At 45.4% G+C, this 25,746-nt stretch overlaps 1 long non-coding RNA gene across 1 annotated transcript in view; it reads right to left on the bottom strand.

The window, feature by feature from the left end:
* Positions 1 to 24,555, bottom strand: part of LOC128350304 (uncharacterized) — a 32,329-nt gene extending 7,774 nt beyond the window's left edge. The window contains exon 1 of the long non-coding RNA XR_008319250.1: positions 24,460 to 24,555. This is a non-coding gene — a long non-coding RNA (uncharacterized LOC128350304). The remainder of the gene's footprint in view (positions 1 to 24,459) is intronic.
* Positions 24,556 to 25,746: the final 1,191 nt, after the last annotated feature.

The following is a 25,746-nucleotide window of genomic DNA, read 5'->3' as shown; positions in this document are numbered from 1 at the left end:
GATCACAGCACATTCCACCAGAACAGCAGCCACAACAGTGGCGTTTTCTACCAACGCACCTTTGGAGGGAATATGCCGGGCAGCTACTTGGTCCTCTCCATCGACCTTCACAAAACATTATAAAATTGATTTGCTGCTTTCTTCTCAGGCTGCATTTGGCAGGCGTGTTCTCCAGCATGTTCTTCCTTCCCAGTAGCCATGATGTCTCCCTCCCAGGGTCTATCAGCTGTGGCATGTCCCACACAAGATGTCTTCCCACAGCAGCTGAGAAAGGAGCATTGGTCACTCACCGCATTGGTCACTCACAGCTTCTTCTAGCTGCTGTTGTGGAAGACATCTCGACGCACCCGGGACATCCAGGCTTCTGGGACTTGTTTTTTTCTATTCTAATAACTGTATTAACTACAACTTGTACTTCTTCCTTTCTAGAAGCTTAGCTTGCCTACTTAAACTGGGAGGGGCTATCCTCCCAAGGCTTTTATAGGCTTGGTAGCTTATTTACATAGTCCTGCCTCTCTGGACTGAGCTCGGGATGATAAGCCACACGAAATGTCTTCCACAACAGCAGCTAGAAGAAGCATTCACGGTGAGTGACCAATGCTCCTTTCCCCCCAGATGCCCACTCGTAATCCTGAAGGCACACAAAACACACACCCACACAACCAGTGTTGCCAGATGCAGCGCAGATGAATCTCCACCCTGCCCCCAGCAGCACAGGTAAACAGAGGAAACATGGTTCAAATATTCTGTTGAACCATGCTCTAATTGAAATGTGCTTTTTTAACCTTCCAATATGAGGCAGTGACAAATTTTGCTGATATAGGAGGCTAAAGAGTTCTTTGTTTGAAGTGATGAGTTGAGACTGTAGCGGTAAGTCCAATAAATAATTCATATTAACATATTGCTTTAATATGTTTGTGTACTTGTAGCCAAAACTTCTATATAAATGAACAAAACCACCATTAGTGATAGAAAGAGCCTGCAGCCTTTCCGACACAAGTGGGGCATATCTGGATTTGTTGCAGCTAGGTTTGAGGGGGAAAGATGCCATCCAGTTAATAATTTATAATTTTCCTCTTTGTTTGTTTAAAGAAGAAGAAAGCATTGAGTAGGACTTCCAGATATTTTTCCATTGATTGTAAGTGATTTCATGGTCTAAGTCTTGTGCCCATCTTTTTTAATATAATAAGGTACAATTCTATTTCTCATTTAATAATACATCATATATTGAGAAAGTAATCCTTTGTTATATGCAGTGTTCCATATTACAGCTGAGCTGAGCTCACCCTAGAGGACCAGTGTTGAGGGGGGAAGAAGAAGGCATCTGGGCTGTGAGGTGCTGGTGCTGGGGGTCCACAAGGAAGACAGGCTGCCGGCCTGTAAAGAGGGTCAGAAAAACCAAGGCCATGCAGAGAAGGAGGTGAGGCAAGGGCAGTAGCCCCACACTGGTGGGTGATGCCTGGGAGGTTGTGGTGGGAGGCCCATGTTTGCCACCCGTTGTGCCAGCAGGCACAGTTCTTTTCTTGAATCAGAGATGAAGAGACATGCATACAGATGGAAGGTGAATAGATGTCATTTAATCAGAGAAAGATAAAGGGGTAAAAGGTGTACATCCCTCGAAACACACACTCTACTGAGGATCCCATTGCATAGGGGATGGGCTCTGGAGGGGTCCGAGGCACTTTGGGTGCTAGTCCTTCGGTGAGGTCCAGTTAGCACTCTAAAAGGGCTGCCTTTTATAGTTGCTTACAAATAAGCTTCACCTGCTGTTGTATAAACACACATGAGCAAAGCATGGCAAACACAGGTGCACAGAGAGAGACAATATAATGAGCAAGGTTCCTACACAGAACGCTGATAAGGTGATGCAGCTAATTATATAACTAACCAAAACGAGCTCTGCAGAAATGAGAGGATGCTTTCTATGAGCCACTAACTCTCAAGCAAGATGGCTGACCGGTGTCTTCTACACAGGCACTGACGCATGCATTGCACTACATTTCATGGCTGAGAACCTGACACAGACATTACATTTCTTTCCTCCTCAAAATACAATATTCTTGTGCAAGGGGATCTGTCCCGATCATGTCACGACACCACCTCATGGTGCACTCACCACCAGAGACTGTTGCCTGACCTTGCCTCCTGGGTGAGCCAGCCCTGTTAGGGACAGGGACAATTACATTGATTGTAAAACTTCCAATAGCTACCTTCAAATGTTTGATTTAAAGAACAGTCACCACTTGTGACTGTCGCTGAAATGCTCTTTCCTGTGCAGGTTAAGCATACTTATTTAAGTTATTCCATGTATGTGAGTCTAAACGTGTGGAATGCTTGCTCTCTCTCTCTCTCTCTCTCTCTCTCTCTCTCTCTCTCTCACACACACACACACACACACACACACACACACACACACACTGCATATCCCTGGAGAGGAGACAGCTGATATGCTTGTGTGGAACTATTAGACTGAGGCACAGAAAGAACATTTTTACAATTACTCAATCAAAGTGGCTGTTCTTAATAGTTTCACTTGTGCATTTGACAAAGTAGACAGTAGCTTATAAAACTTCATAGTTTTAAAATAATGCAAGTTAATTTCTAATGTATAACCAACTCATGCTTTCTTTTTGACATGGCCCTTCAGGTGCATTTTACTAGGGTGCTCAAATGAATCTAAAATAAAAGCGCTTCTTGAAGACATTTTGTTCCTAGTTGCTAAATAATTTTCTGTTTAAACTGGGCATTGTTTCAATAGAAATGAGCTTCCTAGAGCTGTAGAAGTGGTTTAAAAAAATGTTGGAAGACTCAAACCAATTAGCAAATTGAGGAGTCTGTGCTGCCCTTGCTTATCAGCATTCCTTGGCAAATGTGAGCATACAAAGAGGTTGGTTGCCCATCTTGAACAATCAACTATGCCAAGAGGTAGATAGAACTTGCATATATAATACCAATTTGTTCCAAGTTATGTGCAAATGGTTTCTGAATTTCAAATGGAAGAAATGCATTTCTGATTTGACCTGAGAAGAACAAGTAGTTTGCGGTGTGTGTGTGTGTGTGTGTGTATAGATATAGATATAGATATAGATATAGATATAGATATAGATAGTTTTTTCTGTAAAATGCCTCGGCCCTTAACAGCATGATGTTGATTTGGGTGAACATCTAAAGCTGACAGCAAAACAAACAACTTTTAGCTCTGTCTTTATTTTATTTTAACATTTAAATTCCACCCTTCCTCCAAGGAGCCCAGAGCAGTACACATAGTTAGGTTTCTCCTCACAACAACCTTGTGAAGGTAGGTTAGGCTGAGAGAGAGGTGACTGGCCCAGAGTCTCCTAGCAAGTCTCATGGCTGAATGGGGATTTGAACTCAAGTCTCCCCAGTCCTAGTCCAACACTCTAATCACTACACCACACTGGTTTATACCATCCTGCTTAGACCCATTATGATGTGGAGTTACTTTAGGCTATTTTTCTTTTTTATTTATGTACCGCTGTTCTGCAGAAACATTTGACTAGGGATGTGCAAACCGGTTCGAGTTCGAACCGGTTCGGTTCAAAGATTCGAACTCGGACTAGACAGGGCTATAGTTTTGCCCTTCTGGTCCGAGTTCAAAACAAATCCGAACTGGTTTGGTTCGAACTGGTTCGGACATGCTATGGAGTGCCTAGGGTCTATTTTTGCTATTTAGTGTGTCTGTTCTCCATTTTGTGCAACATTGTTTACTTTTGCTCCTGGTCTCCATTTTGTGAGCCTATTTTTCAGACTTTGCATTGGCTGGGCTATTGATCATTTGATTGGCCAGAATGAGTCTTGCGCTCTGGTAGGCTGTTGAGTGTGCCACTGTTTGAGAGCTGGCACCCTGTTGGCTGGGGGGAGGGGAGTGTAAAGGTGGGGGCTCCCAAAGAAGGGAGTTTCAAACCTATTTAAGCCAAGCCTCTGGCCTGGAAAATTCTCTTTGGCTGCAGTTGTGGAATCATCTGAACCTTGCTGTGCTGACTAGCTGGTGTCTGTGTGAGTCCTTGACTGTGTCTGTCCTCCTGCTCTTTCTTTTGTCCATTCTGTGCTCTGTGTCTGTGTTATTTTATAGCTTCTTTCCCCATCTATTATTGTTGTTGTGTTGTCTCTCTCTCATTCATTCAGTCTTTCATTCCTTTATTATTTGGCCAGGGCCCTAGGCCTTACTCCCCACCCCACCTGCACCCCCACCCTATCCATCTGCATTGATTTCATTAATTTTACCCTGCCTCTCTTCTTGTTCATCTCTTTTCCTGCTGATTTATTTTTGCTTTGATTTTGTTTTTGTTTTTGTGTGCTCTTTTTAAATTCTTGTTGTTCCTACCTCCCTCCCTGCCATCCCATCCCCTGCCTGGATCCCATCCCAAGCCAGTCCCTGGCTGACCCCCGGGGCCTAGGCCCTGCAGCCTGGCCTGGTCTCCCCTGGCCACCTCCTCCTGTGCCATCTGCCCCTCTGGAACCCCCTCCCTCCCTGTTTTTGCTTTGCATTTGATTGATTTTTCTTCTGCTGGGTTTATTTTTATTGATTATTGTTGATTCCTGATTATTGCTTGCTGTGCTATATATTTATTGCTGTGTGGATTTAATTATTGATTTTTGTGTGCCCCTTCTGGGCCTGCTGCCCCCTTCCTTCTGCCATCCTCCCTCCCATCCAGATTCCCCCCACTGCCCCCCTCCTAGTCTGTGCCCATTTGTCTGGGTTGGTTTTTGAAGAATTTTGATTATTTGAAAAATATTAATTTCTGCTGTGTGTGCTCTGATTTGATTGATTTATCTTATTAATATTATTTAAGAGTTTGTTTGCTCTGTTGTTGTCCATTATTTCCTGGGGTTTTGCACTTTTGCTCTTGTTGGGTCACTCCTGGTTTTTGTTGTTGACTTGACTTGTTGTTGATTTATTTTGTGCCCCTTGGGGCCTGGTGCCCCCCACTCCTGCTCCTGCTCTGCCAAACTCCCCTTCCCATCCAGATTCCCCCACTCGCCCCCCTGTGTGGCCCTTGAGCCTGCTGCCCCCTCCCTCTGCCCCCTTGGGCCTGCTGCCGCCTTCCTCCTAACACCCCCACTCTCTGCTACATCACCCCCACTCACCTCCCTCTCTCTGCCCCCTTGGGCCTGCTGCCCCCTTTCTCTCCTAACACCCCCACTCCCTGCTACATCACCTCTACTTACCCTCCCTCTCTGTGCTGCGCTTGCTCTCTCTCTCTCTCCCTCTCCTAACTCCTCCTCTGCTCTCTCTTCCTTCACTCTCTTACTGTCTGCTCTGCTCTAGTCTCTTCCTGTCTCCTTTCCTTCTTTCATTCCCACAGCTGCAGCCCACAGAACCTGCCATCGGTTATATATATATATGTGTGTGTGTGTGTGTGTGTGTGTGTGTGTGTGTGTGTGTGTGTATACATATATATATCATTTTATTTGTTGCTGCTTGGGGGTGGATGAGTCACAAATAGTGGCTCCTCATTCTGTCCAGTGCCCCTCTCAACCTTGACCACCCTGGCTGCCTGTGCCCACCCTATCTGTGTACCAGCCCAGGGGGTGGCTGGTTTGCGCGTCTGACCAGCAGTATGCAGCAGAAGAAGGACTGGAAGAAGAGTGGTGAGTGTATGCGTGTGCATGTGTGCACCTTTTGTTTTCCCCTTCCCTAGTTGGTGGTTTTAAATAGGGACTCCTTTATTTTGCAATGCATTTGGGTGTGGGGAGGGATATTTTGAAATGTACTGTTGTGTTGTTTGCTCGAAGAAATTGTTGCTTATTTTGCAGGTTGTTTCTTTTTTTGCAGTCCTCCCCCGGCTATTGCTATTATTATTATGTTGATGATTGCTATTGTATGTATTGCTTGCTTGCTTTTGGTGGAGTGGGTGGGTTTTGTTACAGGGGCCTTTTAAAATAGGCTAGGTAGGCTTAGCAATTAAATTGTTGCCCATGCCCAAAATCTTAAACTACACTATTTACTAAAGAAGGGTTTCGATTGATTTTCAGGTTCCCCAAGCTTTGACTCCATCCCTCCCCGGTAGGTGCTGTGTCCTAATTCTCACCCCCCATTCTATTTTCCCCATAAAAAAACTCCCCCCCCCAACTACTCCACCTAACTGCCTGTGCCAACCACCCAGGGTTCCCCCCTTTATTTAAATTTCAACACCCCCTCCCCAATTGGCTTTTCCAACCTAAACCAAAAGGTTTCCCTCACCTCACCTCAATTGGCCTCCCCCCCCCCACCGCTCAAAGTCTTCCCTTCCCCAATTGGCTTTTCCCCTAAAAATTCCCTCCCGCCTTTCAATTAATTGGCCTTTTTTGCCCCTTCCCCTTCTCCCAAAGTATTTTTCTCCCCCTTTCCAGCCTTTCTCCTACAGTCTCCCACCTTTACTATGTCTGAGCAACGCGAGCACCGTGTTCAGGCCAGGCCTTGCATAAGGTTGCCAGGCAGAAGTGGAAGAAGCTGGGGGTGGGCTGTGCCTGCGGCTGTGGGGCAGAGAAGGAGAGGACACAGGGACAAGCCTGAGGATGCCCCAGTCCTCCTCCCCATTGCAGAATTCTTTGCCCCAGCTGAGGGGTTTGTGTGCAGGCTGGACTTCCGCCAGCCTGCTGCTGGCCAAGGCTTAGGCAGAGGCACTAGGGCTGTGGTGGGTCCCTCGGTGCCAGGTGCTGCTGGGGCGCCGACAGTGGTGGTGGAGGAGACTGCTGATGTGGGGGAGCAGACAGAGGGCAGGGAGGACATTACGGCTGGCAGTGATGCAGCCAGGTTCTTCTTCCCTCTTGGGGCCCTTTCCCCTATCATTTCACCACTCAGTGCCCCCCCCCCATGAAGCCCGGGCAGTCATGGTGGCATCCAGCGGTGGTGTTCCCATCACTCGGGCTCCAACGAGGAAAGGTCTGCTGAGGTAGTGGAGAGGCCTGCCTCTCCTCTGCCAGTGGAGCCAGGCCCTTCCTCTTCCACGTGGGGCAGAAGGGGGTTGGGTGGCAGCAGTGGGCAGGCAGCGGCAGCCCCCCACCGCAGGACTGCAGCCACCCAGGATGCAGGAGGCAAAGGGCAGCGATGTCTGGCGGCATTTTGAGATCCCTGAAAATGCCCCAACTGTGCCCACTGCAAGGAGCAGGTCAGTTAGGGCAAGGATCCCAAGCACCTGGGTACGATGCCCATGTGGAGACACATGGATTGTCATCATTCAGCTCTCCTTGGCCCCGCTGGCAGCGCTAGTGTGCCTGGTGCTCCTGCCACTAGGGCGGACAAGGGCAGTGTGCCTGCACCATCCAAAAAGCAGGCTACACTGCCAGTCCAGTGGTGGACACAGGTGTCTGGCAGTAAGCGTACTGTTCGTGTGGACCATCATCACCTCACCTGCCTCATAGGGGAGATGATTTCCACTGATGACAAGCTGTTTCAGGTGGTCGAGAACTCCGGCTTCCACCAGATTCTCCAGTACCTTGCTCCTGATTACATCATCTTCTCAAGGACCACGTTCAGCTGGAACGTGGTCCCCTCCCTGTACCGCTGGTGCAGGGAGCTCATGTCAGCCAGGCTGCGTGCGGCCCTGGCTAGCACCAGTGTGCATTTCACGACTGACCTCTGGACCAGTGTCAGTGGGATGCACGCTGCTTTCCTGGCCCTCACTTCCCACTGGTGGGGCCCGGAGAGAGAGGGGACCTCCATGGGCACTGCCTCTGGCTCCAGCGGGTCTCCCACTGCACTAAGGCACAGGTGGGCCGTTCTGCACATGGAGACCATGGACATAAGGCACACCATGGAAGAGGTGGCAGCCGTACTCGACCACCAGATAGAGGAGTGGATTGGCAGGTGTCCACACCTCTCCCACAGCTTCATTGTCACAGACAATGGGGCCAATGAGGGACGCCCTCGGCCTTAAGGAGCTTAAGGCGTCCTCCCAGGCCTGCCCCCTTCAAGGTGCTGTTGCTGCCATGGCCACGCTTGTTGAGAAGGCTTGCAAGCTGGCTGGCCATTTCCACCTCAGCGAGAAGTCCAGGCACCTGCTTTGTGAGAAGCAGGATGACCTCGGGCTTCCTCATCATCTCATCCCAACGGATGTAGAGACACGGTGGAACTCCACCTCCCTCCTTTTCCAGCGCCTGCTGGAGCAGGAGAGAGCTCTTGGTGCCCTGGCGAGGGATGAGTCCTTGGCTGTCTGTGACCTCTTGAATGCAGAGTGGAAGCAGATGTCCGAGGCAGTTTCGGTACTCGAGCCCTTCCAGATTGCCATGAAGGGCTTGTGTGCCGACACCACTCCCTTGAGCCAGGTGCTGCCCACAGCTCTGGGTCTGGAGAAGCTGATGGGCGAACTCCAGACTTCTCTGACCACGCCAGAGGGTCATGATCTGGCTGGAAGGCTGAAGTCTGGGGTGGCCAAGCAGCTTGTTGGTGAGTTGGGTAGCAGGGAGGAGTATGTCCTCGCTTGTCTCTGCAACCCGGCCATGAAGGGCAATGTCATGAGTGCTGGTGACTTGCCCGGGTGGAGGGACCTCCTGGTCCAGAAAGTTAGGGAGGAGGAGGTCGCTAGGACCAGGAGAGACTAGTAGGGTGGCAGTGATGCGGGTGCGTCTCCCCCAGAGTGACCCACATCCAGCAGCAGTGTGGGCGGCCAGGCAGCATCAGCTTCCCCTTCCTCTTCCCAGTCCAGCAGTGTGGCATCCCAGGCAGCGCCAATGCAGCAGACACTTGCTCCCGCCGCGAAATCCGCCCAGTGGTTTCAGCAGGTGTGCCTTGGCGCCTTGCCTGGTGTGCGGGAGGCTTGACCTGCCAGGTCCTCCAGTGCTGAGCAATGCATTGCCCAGTACTTGGAGGAGCCTGTGGAGGAAGACAGCTTGATGGACCTCGTACAGTTCTGGGTGACCTGCCGCCAAGTCTGGCCGGACCTGGTGGTGGTTGCTGTGCACCTCCTCTCCTGCCCCCCAACCAGTGTCCAGAGTGAGCGGGTGTTTTCACGAGTCGGGCACGTGGTGACACCCTCTTGCTCCCAGTTGGACGCTGGTCTGGTGGAGCAGTTGGTCTTTCTTAAGGTCAATCTCCCCCTTCTGGGCTACCCTGAGCTGGAGGTTGAGCTGGTTGAGTGATTACCGTGGTTGCCCCATGGTTGGCCACCTGCCTGGCTCATCCTCTGCTCATCCCTACCCTTCCCCCTTCCACCTCAAGCTGAGCTGATGTGACAGATGCTGAGCCGTGCCAGCCAAGTTGCAGCATGCCTACTACTGATGCTCCAACTGGCCAAACGTTTATACACGCCCACGTCCACGTAAGAAACCCAGTGCTGACCACAACAAGCCCTTATCTCCACCTGTCAGCATTCAGGGGCCTGGCGTGGGCACGGCACACACACCTAAAAGTAGTGCAGCCCCACAATAATACCACCAGACTAGCACCGGCAGCGCGGGTACACGTTCTGTAAATATGTAAATAATAATTTGCAAAAATGTTCTGTTAATCAACCCTCCAAACATATTGAAAATCATACTTGTAAACAAATGAAGACTCCAAAAGTATTGATTTTTTAAAATATGTTATCAAAGAAATCATGTGAGGAGTTGGTTTTCATTAAAAATGTATTTAATATCTTTTTAATGCTTGCTGAATGAATTCTCATGTTGTTGATTATGGTTATTGTTGATGTTGACTAACAAATTATAATCATAGAACTTTACTTGTCAACACAACATATTGATTGATTGATTGATTGATTGATTGATTGTTTGATTGTCTGGGTTCTTTGGGGGGAGGGGAGGGAATTGGGTCTGTGTCTGTGCTGCTTGTACTTGTCTTGTGAGAAAGGTGTGTGTGTGTGTGTGTGTGTGTGTGTGTGTGTGTGTGTGTGTGTGTGTAGGCTGTTCCTGTTGTGTCTGTGTGGATAGATGTTAGTACTGTCTGTGTGTGTGGATGGATGGATGCTTGCTGTAGTGTGGTGTCTGCATGTTTTCCCCCCCATCCCTCCCTCCATCCCCCTTCCATCCTCCCTTCCACACCTACCTGCCCCTGGCCTGGCAAGCTGATGAGAACTGGTCTCCCACCGAAGCACACACACCACGTGTGTGCATAATATTATTTCTTGTTAACAAGAAATAATATCCCTGCCTGCCCCACCCTAGATACGCCCCTGCTATCGACATCACAGCGGGGTTGCAGAGCATGATTGATGGTTATTATTTTCCTGGTCTTACGATCCAGTGTCTCTAGCTCTGCCTGGGTCCAGTCTATTATTCCTGCACTGTATCTGATAACAGGTATAGCCCAGGTATTTATGGCTTGTATGGTGTTCCTGCCATTGAGTTTCGACTTGAGGATTTTTCAAACTCTCCTGATGTATTCACTTCCAATTTTTCTTTTAACTTCAGTGTGTGCGATGTTATCAGCCTGGAGAATGCCCAAGTATTTGTAATGTTCTTTCTCTTCCAGGTTCTTGATCTTGCTTCCAATGGCCAGTTCTATTCCTTCTGTTTTTGTTATTTTTCCTCTGTTCATTATTAATGCAGCACACTTGTCTAGTCCAAACTCCATTGCTATATCACTACTGAATATACGGACAGTGTTTAGCAGTGATTCGATTTCTGACTGGGACTTTCCATACAACTTCAGATCGTCCATGTACAGCAGATGGTTGATTTTACTGGATGTTTTAGATGTTTGGTATCCGAGGCCTGTTTTGTTTAGTATTTGTGAAAGTGGGGTCATGGCAATTACAAACAACAGAGGGGATAGTGAGTCCCCTTGGAAAATGCCTCTTCTAATGCTAACCTTTCCAAGTGTCTCGCCACTGATGGTTAACTGTGTACTCCACATGCTTATTGCTTTTTAAAATAAATATCTGAATGCTTTTGCTTACACCAGTTGTTTCTAAACATTTTAGTATCCATGTGTGAGGCAATGAATCGAAGGCTTTCTTGTAGTCAATCCATGCAACACTTAGAATTGTTTTTCTTCTCTTGCAATTTTCTAAAATCATTCTGTCAATCAGCAGCTGGTCTTTTGTGCCTCTGGTGTTCGGGCAATTTCCTTTCTGTTCAACTGGAAGCTGTTTGTTAGTTAATAAGTGTTGCATCACTTCATCTGCTATTATTCCAGTTAATAATTTGAACATGGTTGGCAGACAGGTTATCGGTCTATAATTACTTGGAACTGCACCTTTTGCTGGGTCTTTCATTTTGAGATGAGTTTTCCCAGTTGTTAGCCATTGTTCAATATCACCTCCTTGCAAAATGTGATTGAACTGTTTTGATAGTTGTTTATGAAGGCTTGTTAGGTGTTTAAGCCAAAAGCCATGCAGTTCATCGTCACCTGGCGAGTCCAATTTTTAATTTTCTTTGCTCTTTCACTTATTAATTCTGGTGTTATTATTAGATCTTGCATTTGTTGGTTACATTTTTGACCTCTTTCATCCAGCCTGCTTTTTTATTATTACTATTATTATTATTACTATTATTTACTTTTATATCCCGCTCTTCTTCCAAGGAGCCCAGAGCAGTGTACTACATACTTGAGTTTCTCCTCACAACAACCCTGTTAAGTAGGGTAGGCTGAGAGAGAAGTGACTGGCCCAGAGTCACCCAGCTAGTATCATGGCTGAATGGGGATTTGAACTCGGGTCTCCCTGGTCCTAGTCCAGCACTCTAACCACTACACCACACTGGCTCACATATGTGTATATGTGGCATACGACCTGCTCTGAGCTGGACCTCCTCTCCTTCAATCCCCTCCCCTTCCCTCTCCTCCCTTTCCCTCCCCCCTCCCTTCCCCTCTCCTAGCTGGCTAGCAGCACACACACAACACCTGGCCAAGCAAACAAGAACATGCATGCACTCACACTGGTTCCACCACCTGCCTTAGGCCTCTGTGTCCTAGAGCAAAGATGTGGTGGACCAGAGCCATTTCTTTCCCCAAGCAAGGCTTTCTAGCAGGCTGGTTGCCAGCTCCCAGACTGTTGAGAAGAACCACCTGCTGCTCGTTCTGGGAGCTACACGTGAGAGGTGTGGCTTTCAGGGGTTGTTGGCTTAAAAGCAGGGAGGCTCACCAAAGGCGTAGGCATTTGGCCGCCTGTAGGTGTTCACTGAAGCTGGACGCCAAAGGGGGCTGGCCTTTGGGGCTAGGCCTTCGAGGGTGGGACTGAGGGCTGGGGGGTTGTGTTGGGCAAGGCCTTTTGCAGATATGTGTTTGGGCTCCCTTGAGGGGGATGGTGCTGGGAGTGTACCCAGCGATTCTGGGGCAGCTATTACTGTTGTGGTGGGGAATAGAAGAATTGGCACTGGCAGAGCAGCTGGCCATTACAGGGGAAGGGAAATTAGTAATTTAGTGACTGTTTCCACTTCCAACCGCTCTGTCAACTCTCAGGTCTCGGGGAGCAGCGCCAACAACCTACAGAGTCTGGCCTTGCTCCTCTGTAATGCCAGGTCAGTTCAGAATAAGATTGCAATTGTCCACGATTTGATCGTGGATGAGGGAGCTGACCTGGCATGTATAACCGAGACCTGGTTGGGGGAGGCGAGTGGTCCTGTGAGGGCTCAGCTTCTCCCACCAGGTTATTCTGTAGTGGAGCAGGCTAGAGGATGTGGGCGGGGGTGTGTGTGTGGAGTGGCTGTGGTCCATAAGAATACCATTTCCCTTACCAGGGCCCCTGTGAGACAGCTGACTTATATTGAGTGCATATTTTTGTGGCTGGGAACTAGGGATAGACTGGGAACTCTGTTGGTGTACCATTCACCCCTCTGCCCAACCAACTCCCTAACTGAGCTGATGGAGCTGGTTGCGGAGTTGGTGTTGGAGTCTACAGGAATTTTAGTGCTGGGAAACTTCAATATCCACTTTGGGACTGGCTTGTCTGGTGCGCCTCAGGAGTTCATAGCGGCCATGACAACTATGGGCCTATCCCAATTAGTTTCTGAACCAACTCATGTTACTGGCCACACACTTGATTTGGTCTTTTGTTCAGATCAGGAGGGTGTTCCGTGGGTGGGGGATCCTGTCGTTTCCCCATTGTTATGGGTGGACCACTACCTGGTTAAGGCTGGTCTCACAGCCACAATCCACCCCTGCAGGGGTGGTGGACCTATTAGGATGGTCCATTCGAAAAGGCTGCTGGACCCAGTGGGATTTCAAAAGTCCTTGGAGGATTTTGACATTGGTGTGGCTGGTGATTCTGTCGATGCCCTGGTGGGAACCTGGAACAGGGAAATCATCAGGGCAGTAGACATGATTGCTCCTAAGCATCCCTTCCGACCTGCTTCAAAAATGGCCCCTTGGTATACTGAGGAGTTGCGGGGCCTGAAGCGGTTGGGTAGGCAACTAGAGCGCAAGTGGAGAACTCGGTTTGAATCTGACAGGATACCGCATGTGACTTATTTGAAGAGTTATGCAGTCGCAGTGCGTGCGGCAAAAAAGCTTTTGGTCTGCGCGCATTGCGGCTGCAGGTTTGCACTCAGCGGAGCTATCCTGGGTTGTGAGGAGTTTGATTTCTGCTCCTTCTACTTCAAATCAGTCTCCGGGGTCATTCTGCTGTGATGCCTTTAACGTTTTTTTTGCAGACAAGATTTCCTGTATTCAGGCCGACTTGGACTCCACTGTTTTTGCAGGATCTATGGAGAAGGTGTCCAGCAATCCTTCTTGCAGTATTAGATTGGATCAGTTTCAATCTGTGACTTCTGAGGATGTGGACAAGCTGCTTGGGGCGATGAGGCCTACCACCTGCTCTCTGGATCCTTGCCCGACTTGTCTGCTTTTATCTAGCAGGGAGATCATTGGAGATGGCCTAGTTAATATCATAAACATATCACTGAGGGATGGTAGGGTGGCTCCTTGTTTGAAGGAAGCATTGATTAGACTACTCCTAACGAAGCCTTCTCTGGATCCCTTAGTGATGGACAGTTACAGGCTAATCGCCAATCTCCCTTGGTTGGGCAAGGTGATTGAGAGGGTGGTGGCCAACCAGCTCCAGGCAGTCTTGGAGGAAACTGATTATCTAGATCTATTTCAAACTGGCTTTAGGGCTGAGGTTGAGACAGCCTTGGTCGGCCTGATGGATGACCTTTACCGGGGAATCGACAGAGGGAGTGTGACTCTGCTGGTTCTTCTGGATCTCTCGGTGGCATTGGATACCATCTACCATGGTATCCTTCTGGATCGCCTGGGGGAGTTGGGGATAGGGGGCACTGCTTTGCAGTAGTTCCGCTCCTATCTCTCAGGTAGATTCCAGATGGTAGAGCTTGGTGACAGTTGCTCCTCAAAACGGGAGTTGCTATATGGAGTCCCCCAGGGCTCCATTCTGTCACCAACGGTTTTTAATATCTACATGAAACTGCTGGGTGAGGTCATCAGGAGATTTGGTGCTGGGTGTTATCAGTATGCTGATGACACCAAAATCTACTTCTCCTTTTCATCTTCAGGAAATGGCACTCATTCTCTAAATGCCTGCCTATAGGCAGTAATGGGCTGGATGAGGGAGAACAAATTGAAGCTGAATCCAAGCAAGACGGAGGTGCTCATTGTGAGTGCTCAGAATCTGAAGAATGAGTTAGATCTCCCTGTGCTGGATGGGGTTACACTCCCCCAAAAGGAGCAGGTGTGCAGCTTGGGAGTATTCCTGGACCCAGGCCTCACTCTGGTATCTCAGGTGGAGGCCATGGCCAGGAGTGCTTTCTATCAGCTTTGGCTGATTCGACAGCTGTGCCCATTCCTTGAAGAGGATGACCTCAAAACAGTGGTGCATCAGCTGGCAACCTCCCGGCTCGACTCCAATGTGCTCTACATGGGGCTGCCTTTGTACATAGTCCGGAAACTTCAGTTAGTTCAGAACACGGCAGCTAGGTTGGTCTCTGGGGCAACCCGGAGAGACCATATTATGCCTGTTTTGAAACAGCTACACTGGTTGCTAATATGTTTCCAGGCAAAATACAAAGTGATGGTTATTACCTTTAAAGCCCTGAACGGCTTAGGTCCAAGTTCTCTAAGAGAGTGCCTTCTTCTACATGATCCCCACCGCACCTTAAGAACATCTGAGGAGGTCCATCTCAAGTTACCACTGGTTTGTCTGGTGGCAACGCAGAGGCAGGCCTTCTCTGTAGCTGCTCCTGGGCTGTGGAATGCACTCCCGACAGAAATTCGTAATTTGAGATCATTGCTGTCCTTCAGGAGAGCCCTTAAAACCTACCTATTTGGCCTGGCCTTCCAGGGTTTTAAATGATTAACTGTTTTAAATTGTTTTAAATTGTTGCCATGATTTTCAGGGCTTTTAGCTGTTTTATTGTGTTTTAATAGTTTGATTTTAATTATTAATTTATTTTAATTGTTTTTATCATGTTGTGAACCGCCCTGAGCCATTTTAGAAGGGCGGTATAGAAATCTAATAAATAAATAAATAAATAAATAAATAAAAGGCATGCACGAAGAGATGAAGACACTGGACAAGAGAACTAGTAGAGAGAACTACTGAACCAGCAGGTGAATGTTGCAATGCTCAATGCTCTGCTCTATCATCACACTCAGCTCACAGCTGCACTATGTAGACTCACTGGTGGTTTTTCCTGTAGTTACAGGTGAAACTCGGAAAATTAGAATATCGTGCAAAAGTCCATTAATTTCAGTAATGCAAATTAAAAGGTGAAACTGATATATGAGACAGACGCATTACATGCAAAGCGAGATAAGTCAAGCCTTCATTTGTTATAATTGTGATATCATGGCGTACAGCTCATGAAAACCCCAAATCCACAATCCCAGAAAGTTAGAATATTACATGGAACCAAGAAGACAAGGATTGAAGAATAGAACAATATAGGACCTCTGAAAAGTATACAGTGTACTGTGCTTGATTGGCCAGCAAACTCGCCTGACCTGACCCCATAGAGAATCTATGGGGCATTGCCAAGAGAAGGATGAGAGACATGAGACCAAACAATGCAGAATTGCTGAAGGCCACTAATGAAGCATCCTGGTCTTCCATAATACCTCATCAGTGCCAAAGGCTGATAGCATCCATGCCACGCTGCACTGAGGCAGTAATTGCTGCAAAAGGGGCCCAAACCAAGTACTGAATACATATGCATGCTTATACTTTTCAGAGGTCCGATATTGTTCTATTCTTCAATCCTTGTCTTATTGGTTCCATGTAATATTCTAATTTTCTGGGATTGTGGATTTGGGGTTCTCATGAGCTGTACGCCATGATCATTACAATTATAACAAATTAAGGCTTGACTTATCTCACTTTGCATGTAATGTGTCTGTCTCATATATCAGTTTCACCTGTGCATCCATGATGATGGAGGAGAGCAGCTGAGCAGACTGCAGAGCAGGTCAGCTTCTGTCTGTGGCAGCCTCAGTGGGCAGGCACTGGGGTGGTGGTTTTTTGGGGCATCATCCATCCTGCAGGAGCAGCAGAGCAGGTCTGCTTCTGCTTCTCTGTGTGTGCTGTGCTGGCAGGCAGCAGTGGCTTTTTAGATCATTGTCATTGTCATTGGTGGTTTGTGTCATCTTAGTTGCTTGGGTAGGTAAGGTGGACTGACCTGGGTGGTGTTAGGGCGCCTGGATAGGGGCAAAAAAGCTGGGGTGGCAATTGATGGGTGCCCTTCATAGTAATGGTGAATTTTTTTGAAAAAAAAATTCCCATAGGATATAATGAAGATCTGGGGCCACCCCAAACCCCGCCTCTGTGGGGTTGCAGCACCCCAAAGTGGGTCTGAGGCCATGGCAAAAATGGCCTCAGCCCCTCCCAGACATCCCCAGATTGATAGGATTGATATATATTTGTAAAGGATTTTCTAAGGCATTAAATTTTCTAAGGCACTCTGGAATGCTCTCCCAGTGGCCATTCGTTCCTCGGACTCCATCACGGCTTTTAGAAAGCTTTTAAAGACTTGGCTTTTTACCCAGGCTTTTACATGATCGTTTTCTACTGCAGCTTCTTTGTGTTTTTATTTGTTGTATTGTTTTTATGCCTGTTTTTATATGTTTTTATATTTTTAACATGATGTTTTTATTGTCTTTTTATTGTATGTTTTTAACTTTTGTAAACCGCCTTGGGGTTATCTTTTTAACGAAAGGCGGTATATAAATGTAAAAATAAATAAATAAATAAATAAATAATATCTCATAGGGATTTATGGCTTAACCTTTCACCCAGTGACACACGTTCCATTCTTTCCAATTAGATATTATTTAATGCCTTAGAAATTCCTAAAAAAAAAACCCCATCAATTCTATCAATCTGGGGATGTCTGGGAGGGACTGAGGCCATTTTCCCATGGCCCCAGACCCACTTTGAGGTGCTGCCACCCTACAGATGTGGGGTTCGGGGCTGCCCCAAATCTTCATTATATCCTATGGGAATTTTTTTTTTCAAAAACTCACCATTAATACTAGAGGCAACCAATTGTCTTTGGAGTTTGTGGGTGAGGGACACCCACCCTACCACCCACCCCAGCTTTTTGCCCCTAAGTACTCCACAGAGGGAGATATGGGCAACAATGGAAAATATTTTAAAAATTCATATAAAATCATAGGAATGTCCAATTGCTTTGAGGTTTGGGTGGGTGCCTACAACCCTACCTACTTTTTGAGGTTCGAACCAGTTTGAAACCAGTTTGAATTCAAACTGAACCAGGGGGTGGTTCGAGCAAAACCAAAACCGAACCACCACCCCCCAGTTCAAACCCGGTTCAAATTTGAACCGAACCGGGCAAACTGGTTTTGTGCACATCCCTACAGTTGACAGGACAGCTTTCCAGGGTGAAGAAATTGTTGAGTGTAATAAGATGTGCCTCTTGAAAACAGACTGTGGAGGACAAAAAGTGGAGATTGAAGGGGAACCGCTATTCTTTAGCCTGTCTTCTGTTGAAAAGATTGACCCCATCCCTAAAGATTTATGCCCTCTCACTGGCATCTACCACTTATGAATATCTCCTAAGCTAATAGGTGACTGATATTATTTTCCCTAATAACAGTGAGACTAAGGAATCCTTAGTATACTACTTCCCCTTCTACCTTGTCGTCACCTTACCCCACAGTTCTATTCAGCAGCAGAAACCTTCTTCAGGTGCAAAAGGGAGGAGTGGACGTAGAGCCAGCATTGTCTCCAGAGGTTTTCCTACAGATTGTTTTGCAAGGGCCTTGGTGATAGGTAGAAAGTGACTACAGCAGTGGACTGAATTAACTCCCTCTCTCCTTCCAAGATCTATAAGGTTTTTGCACGAATCCTTATAGAAAAACAACTGTAGGATTCAACCGGCTTTCTTCTGTCTCTGTCTGCTGTTCAGGAGCAGCACAGAAGGCACATGCTCGTTAGGCCAGAGGATTGGGCAAAACAGATGCATTCAATACTAGATAAATTGCTGTGATTCTGCATTCTATTATTTTTATTCTATTATTATTATTTATTTACACAGTCAGATAGGTGTTATTGACTGGTTTGTTTTATCCAGACATCGAGTCCTTCCCAAGGACCTGGGATGGCTGAATTTTATTGTCAAAGTTGTTGCTGTTGTTATAGATATTGTCGCAGAACATAGGCTGTTCCCAGTAAAGCTGCTTTTTGTAATTGGCTGATGGTGATTTCTGTGGCCCCTATGGTGTTGAAGTGCTTTTCAAGGTCTTTTGGAACTGCACCCAGGGCGCCAGTTACCACTGGGATTATTTTGGTCTTCTTCTGCCACAGCCTTTCAATTTCAATTTGTAGATCTTTGTATTTTGTGATTTTTTTCTATTTCTTTTTCTTCTATTCTGCTATCCCCTGGTATTGCTATGTCGATTATTTTAACTTGTTTTTCTTTCTTCTCGACTACAGTGATATCTGGTGTATTGTGTGGCAGATGTTTGTCTGTTTGTAGTTGGAAGTCCCATAATATTTTTACATCTTCATTTTCTTCAATTTTTTCAATTTTATGGTCCCACCAATTTTTAGCTACAGGTAGCTTGTACTTTTTGCAGATGTTCCAGTGTATCATCCCTGCTACCTTGTCATGCCTTTGTTTGTAGTCAGTCTGTGCAATCTTTTTACAACAGCTGATTAGGTGGTCCACGGTTTCATCTGCTTCTTTACAAAGGCGGCACTTGCTGTTTGCGGTGGATTTTTCTACTTTTGCTCTTATTGCATTTGTTCTTAGTGCCTGTCCTTGTGCAGCCAGTATTAAACCCTCTGTTTCTTTCTTCAAGTTGCCATTCTTAAGCCATTGCCAGGTCTTGGTGATGTCTGATTTTCCACTTATATTGTGCAAATATTGACCATGCAGGGGCTTATTTCTCCATTTTTCTGCCCGGTTCTTGACTGTTCTTCTTGTAGGCCTGCTTTATTTCATTGGTGTGGAATAGTTTCTCGTTATTGACCATTTGAAGTGCATCTTCTTCACTGTCCTTGATATATTCTTCAAGGCCTCTTTTCTCCTCCTCTACTGTTTGATGGACTTGCAGCATTCCACCGGAGCTGCGAGGGATGTATAGCCTATCGACATCACTGAAGGGGTGCAGAGCATGATTGATGGTCATGATTTTCCTGGTCTTACAATCTAGCGTCTCTAGCTCTGCCTGGGTCCAGTCTATTATTCCTGCACTGTATCTGATAACAGGTATAGCCCAGGTGTTTGTGGCTTGTATGGTGTTCCCACCATTGAGTTTGGACTTGAGGATTTTTCTAACTCTCCTGATGTATTCACTTCCAATTTTTCTTTTAACTTCAGTGTGTGCGATGTTATCAGCCTGGAGAATGCCCAAGTATTTGTAAGGTTCTTTCTCTTCCAGGTTCTTGATCTTGCTTCCATTGGGCAGTTCTATTCCTTCTATTTTTGTTATTTTCCTTCTGTTCATTATTAATGCAGCACACTTGTCTAGTCCAAACTCCATTGCTATATCGCTACTGAATATGCAGACAGTGTTTAGCAGTGATTCGATTTCTGACTGGGACTTTCCATACAACTTCAGATCATCCATGTACAGCAGATGGTTGATTTTACTGGATGTTTTAGATGTTTGGTATCCGAGGCCTGTTTTGTTAAGTATTTGTGAAAGTGGGGTCATGGCGATTACAAACAACAGAGGGGATAGTGAGTCCCCTTGGAAAATGCCTCTTCTAATGCTAACCTGTCCAAGTGCCTCGCCATTGATTGTTAACTGTGTACTCCACATGCTCATTGCTTTTTTATAAATATCTGAATGTTTTTATTATTATTATTATTATTTTATTATTTTATTATTATATTATATTATGTTATATTTTATTATTATGTTTAAAGGTGAGGGAAGGTAAATGAGAACTGGATAGAAAGAATACAATGTAATCATAATAAAGTGCATGAGCAAAGATCTTGGCCTACAAAATGCTTCTATAATAGCTAACCTGGGAGCCCATGATCTGTTTAAAGTGTACTGTAATAGTGCAGATGCTTTTTGTAAGGGCAGGAATGGCTTGATATGGTTCACTGGGGATGAGATCAGCCCCTAAGGCAACAGCAGCATCTCCTGTTATGCTACCTCAACGGTGTCTAATGTAGCTGAATGCTTATACTCTGACCATTTGGCCACCATAAGGAGAAGAAAGAATTCCTAAATATCAAGTATGTGAATCCGAACATATTTTTGCTTCCAAATGGGTAAGGTTATGGGTTTTTTTTTAATGATCTGTAACAAACTGTGAAACTAAAATGGACAATTACAATTATTATTATTAATTCTGATAATAATATTCTGTCTCTGAATAAAATTAATATCAATTATTTCTTGAAGTCTTAGATAATCTGAAATCATATCTGGTAAGCTGTTTGCAATGAGACATAAAAGGATGTTGAGAAGGAAACAGGGATTGACTTTGGTTCATTAAACAAAATTGACAGAACCAGTCCTCCCATGAGGCAGAACGAGATGATACCTCAGATTTGGAATGCTATTAAAAGTTGGTAAGTAACATCAGAAATATAACATATTATGCCTATTTTACCATAACTTGTCTATGCCTTTACAGTCTGTTTTATAAAACGCAATGATTTGGGGTTTTACATCTGGTTTTTGGTGTACTAAGGTAAACAGAGAGTGAATGCAATGTAAACAGATGATTTTAATACAGTAGTGTGTTTGGTTTAGTTTATTTATTTATTATATTTCTATACCGCCTGACATGTGCATTCCTAGGTGGTGTACATAAGTTAAAATGCAATATAAAAACAGTATAAAATGATTAGAGTTACAATTATGACATAAAAAGATTTAAAATTAATTAAAAGTCTGAGAAAACAGGTGTGTCTTAAGGGTCTTTTAAAAATCAGCCAGAGACGGAGAAGCTCTGATTCTGACAGGGAGTGCATTCCAGAGCCCCGGGGCAGTCACAGAGAAGGTCCAGTCATGAGTACAAGCTGGTGGTAGCCATAACTGGACCATTACAGATGATCTTAATAGGCGAGAGGGTTCATGACAAAGGAGGTACTCTGGGACCAAGCCATTCAGGGCTCTATAGGTAATAAACAGCACTTTGTATTTCACTCAGCAATACAGCAGCAGCTAGTGCAGTTCTTTGAATATCAGTACTATATGGTCTCCTCGGGTTACCGTGGAGATCAGTCTGGCTGCCTCATTCTGCACCAAGCTGTAGTTTCTGAATGACATACGAAGGTATTTTGTCACCCTTACAGCCATGCATGGATTTGTGTGCATCATCTGAGAACCAAGTGTGCATAGTTTGAAAGGGGAGGGGTAGGATTTTCTGCCTAAAGAGCTAAGATGTATTGATCTGACCTTGAAAATAGGTGATTGAGGAACCTGCAGTGTTTCACCCTACTGGGCTGCCTAATACAACTGTCCTTCTTCTCCCCGCAAATCCATCATGGAAGGGAGGGGGGGATTCTCCAGCACCTAACTCCTCCTCCTCCTCTTCCAGGTCTTTCTCTTCATTGACTGGACTCCTCTCTGAGAGTCTGTGCTCAAACCCTCCTTGTGTGCCCTTCCTCCTTGACACCAGACCTGAATATTCCAATCTCAAATGCTGCAAGTCTTTCAAAAGGAAATTCTTTGCTTTTTGTACATTCCAAGGCTCTGGACCTGGAGTCGGATTTAAGAGCACACAGGGTTATGGCTTATCATCCTCAAATGAGGGGAACTAACAAATCCAGGGGTTCTCAATCTTGGGTCCCCAGATGTTGATGGACTTCAACTCCCATAATCCCCAAAGGCCGTTGTGGCTGGGGATTATGGGAGTTGAAGTCCAGTAACATCTGGGGACCCAAGGTTGAGAAGCCCTGAACAAATCTCTGGCCCAGGAGTTAGATGAGGCTAGACAGCTAGAATTACAATAATCTGCAGCCCCTGCTAATTGATTACCAAAGTCTTTGGGTTATGTTAAGATAGGGTCCTGGAATACTTCTGGATGGCAGAACAAGTTTAACTCATATTTTGAACAATATCTGAAAGGTTTTGATATCATCTTTTTGCAGGAGATGTGTCACAATGCTCCCTTCCATATTTGTTGGGCTTTTGTCCTTTTGTTAAGTCTGCAGTTAAGTTAGGGCAGTTCGGGAGAGCCAGTGCAGGTCTGACAATTTTTACTTCGGTGGATTGGGGGGTTCAGTGCTGCAGAGAGAGTGGATTAAAAATGGCCACATTTTAGTTGTACAGACTGATAAGTCCTTTCTTGATTCCATTTTATGTATTGATGTATATTTTCCAGCAGGTAATTTAGATGCATGGTTACAGGTCTGGTTTTCTTTACAGTCCTTGTTAGAGAAAATTGAGCAGTTGATGCCTGAAGCAAATATTTTGTTAGCTAGTGATTTTAATGTGAGATTTGGTCCAGACATCAGCAATTATTTTAAGAAGTCTCATGTTAGTCCTAAGGTTTAATAGTATTTACCCTCGGCCTTTATGGATCACATTTTAAACAAACAAGGGGTGTTTCTCCTGAAGCTGGCTTTTCAGTTCAGCCTGCATATTTTACATGGTACTAATTATGTCTATTCTTGTGGTCATTTTACTTATTTAAGCTCTGCTGGGACTAGTGTTATTGATCACTTCCAGGTTTCACCTAGGTTTTTATCTAGGATTCACTCTTTTGATGTACAAGCCCTCCCTGAGTGTGATCATTTGCCTCTTGTGCTGGTGTTCCAGATGCAAAAGGTGCCTATTTCTACGTCTTGCTATATTTCTCAAAATCATACCCAGGTTAGCTGTTGTCTGCAATGGAATAGCAATCTTAGTATAATACTTACACAGTTTTTAAACTCGTCGCAGTTGTTAACTTTAAGGCATTTGGCCAAACAACTACATACAGATATTTTAAAGATTTTTGTTGAAATTATCCAGGCATTAAATGTTCAATTAACCACCAAAACCCCGCTCAATATAATAAGAGGGGGGAAAGGGTTGGTTTGACACCAATGCAGAGCTATGAGATGAACTTTGAGAAAGCTGAAGATCAAAGCCAGGGCTGAGATATCAATCCAGTCTTTAATACAAGCCCACTCACAATATAAACAGTTTTCAAAATCTAAGGAATTTCAGCATGCTAAGGATATATGGAGAGTGCTTGGCCTTAGCATTATCCAGAAAAATTAACAAAATTCTGGACTTTAGTGACAAGTGGCTCTTATGAGTACTACTCTTTGCCTAATGCTCATATTCTTTCAGAGACTTCGGTCTATTATTTTCCAGCTACATACAGTAACTTTCAAAGAAATTTACTAACACTATAGATTTAGTAGTCACTATAGATTTCGTCTCAGATGTAAATGATTTACCTGTATGGCCAGCTGTCACAGTGACAGAGTGCAATCAGCTTATTGCTAATCTATCCCTTGGAAAAGTTCCTGGCGAGGATATGGTGCCACCTGAAGTGTTCAAGCTGAATGCCCATTGGTGGTCTCCAATTTTGGCTCGCCTCTTTACAGAAATTGATAGGACATGCATTATACCACAAAATTGGAAACAAAATATCATCTTACCAAATTTATAAAAAGGGAAATAGGAACCTCGGAGTTATCACCCAATCAGCTTGTTAGACATTTCCTCCAAGTTGTATACACATCTTTTAAACATATACATCTTTTAAACAAGTTAGAGGTTGGGGAGGACAGCGTGGGGTAGTGGTTAGAGTGCCGAACTAGGACCGGGGAGACCTGAGTTCAAATCCCCATTCAGCCATGAAACTAGCTGGGTGACTCTGGGCCAGTCACTTCTCTCTCAGCCTAACCTACTTCACAGGTTGTTGTGAAAGAGAAACTCAAGTATGTAGTACACCGCTTTGGGCTCCTTGGAGGAAGAGCAGGATATAAATGTAATAATAATAATAATAATAATAATAAATAATAGAATTATTTTATCCTGAGCAGGCTAGATTTAGAAAGAGTCATAGCACCTTCGATCACTGTGCCATTTTAAAAGCATTAATACATAAATATACAACTGGGCAGAGTAGACAACTATATGTTGCTTTTATTGACCAGCCTTTTATTCAATTGATAGATTGGGTTGTGGGGTAAACTTACAAGTACAGATATCGATAAGTGCCTCCTTAGACTCCTGACTGGCTTCCATACTGATACTAAAGCTAGGATTCGGGTGTGTAGTTAGGGGTCCCTGTCTGAAACAACAACATTAGAGAGTTGGGTTAAACAAGGTTGTCTTTTAGCCCCCTTTTAAATTATTTTTTATATTAACGACATTGTTCCAGCTATGAAGTCTTCAAGTTTTTTCTCTCCATTGCTTAGTGGACGTAAAATTTCAATTTTGATGTACGCGAATGACATGGCCCTCATTTCCTATGCCCAGGTGGGGCTTCGTAGGATGCTCTCTAGCCTAGCTAGAGATTCTATTCTGAGATCACTATTGTGAGAATGAAAAGTTGAAAATTAACTACAGTACAATAAAACTAAGGTGGTACATTTTTGAAATAGTAAAATCAGGCATAGATGAACAATCAATTCACATCAAATTGAGCAAAGCTCTTCCTTTAAGTTTTTGGGAGTCCTTTTAAATAAAATTCTTATTTGGGAGAGCCATTTGGATGCCACTTTAATAGCAGCACATCAGTCTGTTGGGGCTATTTTGAAATTCTTCTTTTCCAGCTTATTGCCCCAGCTCTAAAGATCTTCCAGGGAAAGGTAATTCCCAAATACTTTATGGGGTTGGAAGAACAAATTATCACTCAGCTGGAAACTGTTCAAAACTCATTTTTAAGGAAAATTCTGTGCCTCCTCAGGGTGCCCCTGCTGCTTATTTAAGAATGGAGGTGACCCCTTAGCTGAATCTGGCCATAATTATTGTTTGGAAAAGTTTGTGTAATTGTCTCATATGGTGGGGTTATATTCTTTTGCCTCCAATTGTAGAGTTACAGCTTTGGAGTAAAGAAAAAATTAGAGATTGGCTTTTTGCACAAGATGCCAGAGTTGCCAGAACCTAAGGGGTATACTCGTGGGTCAAATGGACCATAAGCCAGAATTTGGCTTTTTAAAAAGCCAAATCTGGCCACCTAGCAAGATGCTGGCAGGAATGCTGCTATGGTTCAACCAGGCGCGTAACAATGATAGGGCAAGGGAAGACAGTTGTCTGGGGGCCCCACTGCCTGGAGGGGCACCCCAGAGGCACCTCATGTGACTCCCCATTGCCCCCTGCCCAGCCCCATAGCCTCTCAGCCACTTGCCCTCTTTGCCGTCTCTCCTGCTTGTTCTGCTGGCCCGCAATCGAAGCAGCAGGCAAGCTGCAAAGAGCTCATTTTCTCCCGCCTCTCAGCTGATCGGCGGGTGGGCGGGGCTTCCACGGAGGCCTCGTGTAGG

The sequence above is a fragment of the Hemicordylus capensis genome, chromosome 3, assembly GCF_027244095.1.
Source record: "Hemicordylus capensis ecotype Gifberg chromosome 3, rHemCap1.1.pri, whole genome shotgun sequence".
In the NCBI taxonomy this organism is placed as follows: Eukaryota; Metazoa; Chordata; class Lepidosauria; order Squamata; family Cordylidae; genus Hemicordylus; species Hemicordylus capensis.
Note: the sequence above shows the minus strand (reverse complement) of the source record. Positions and strands in the feature narration are given on the sequence as shown.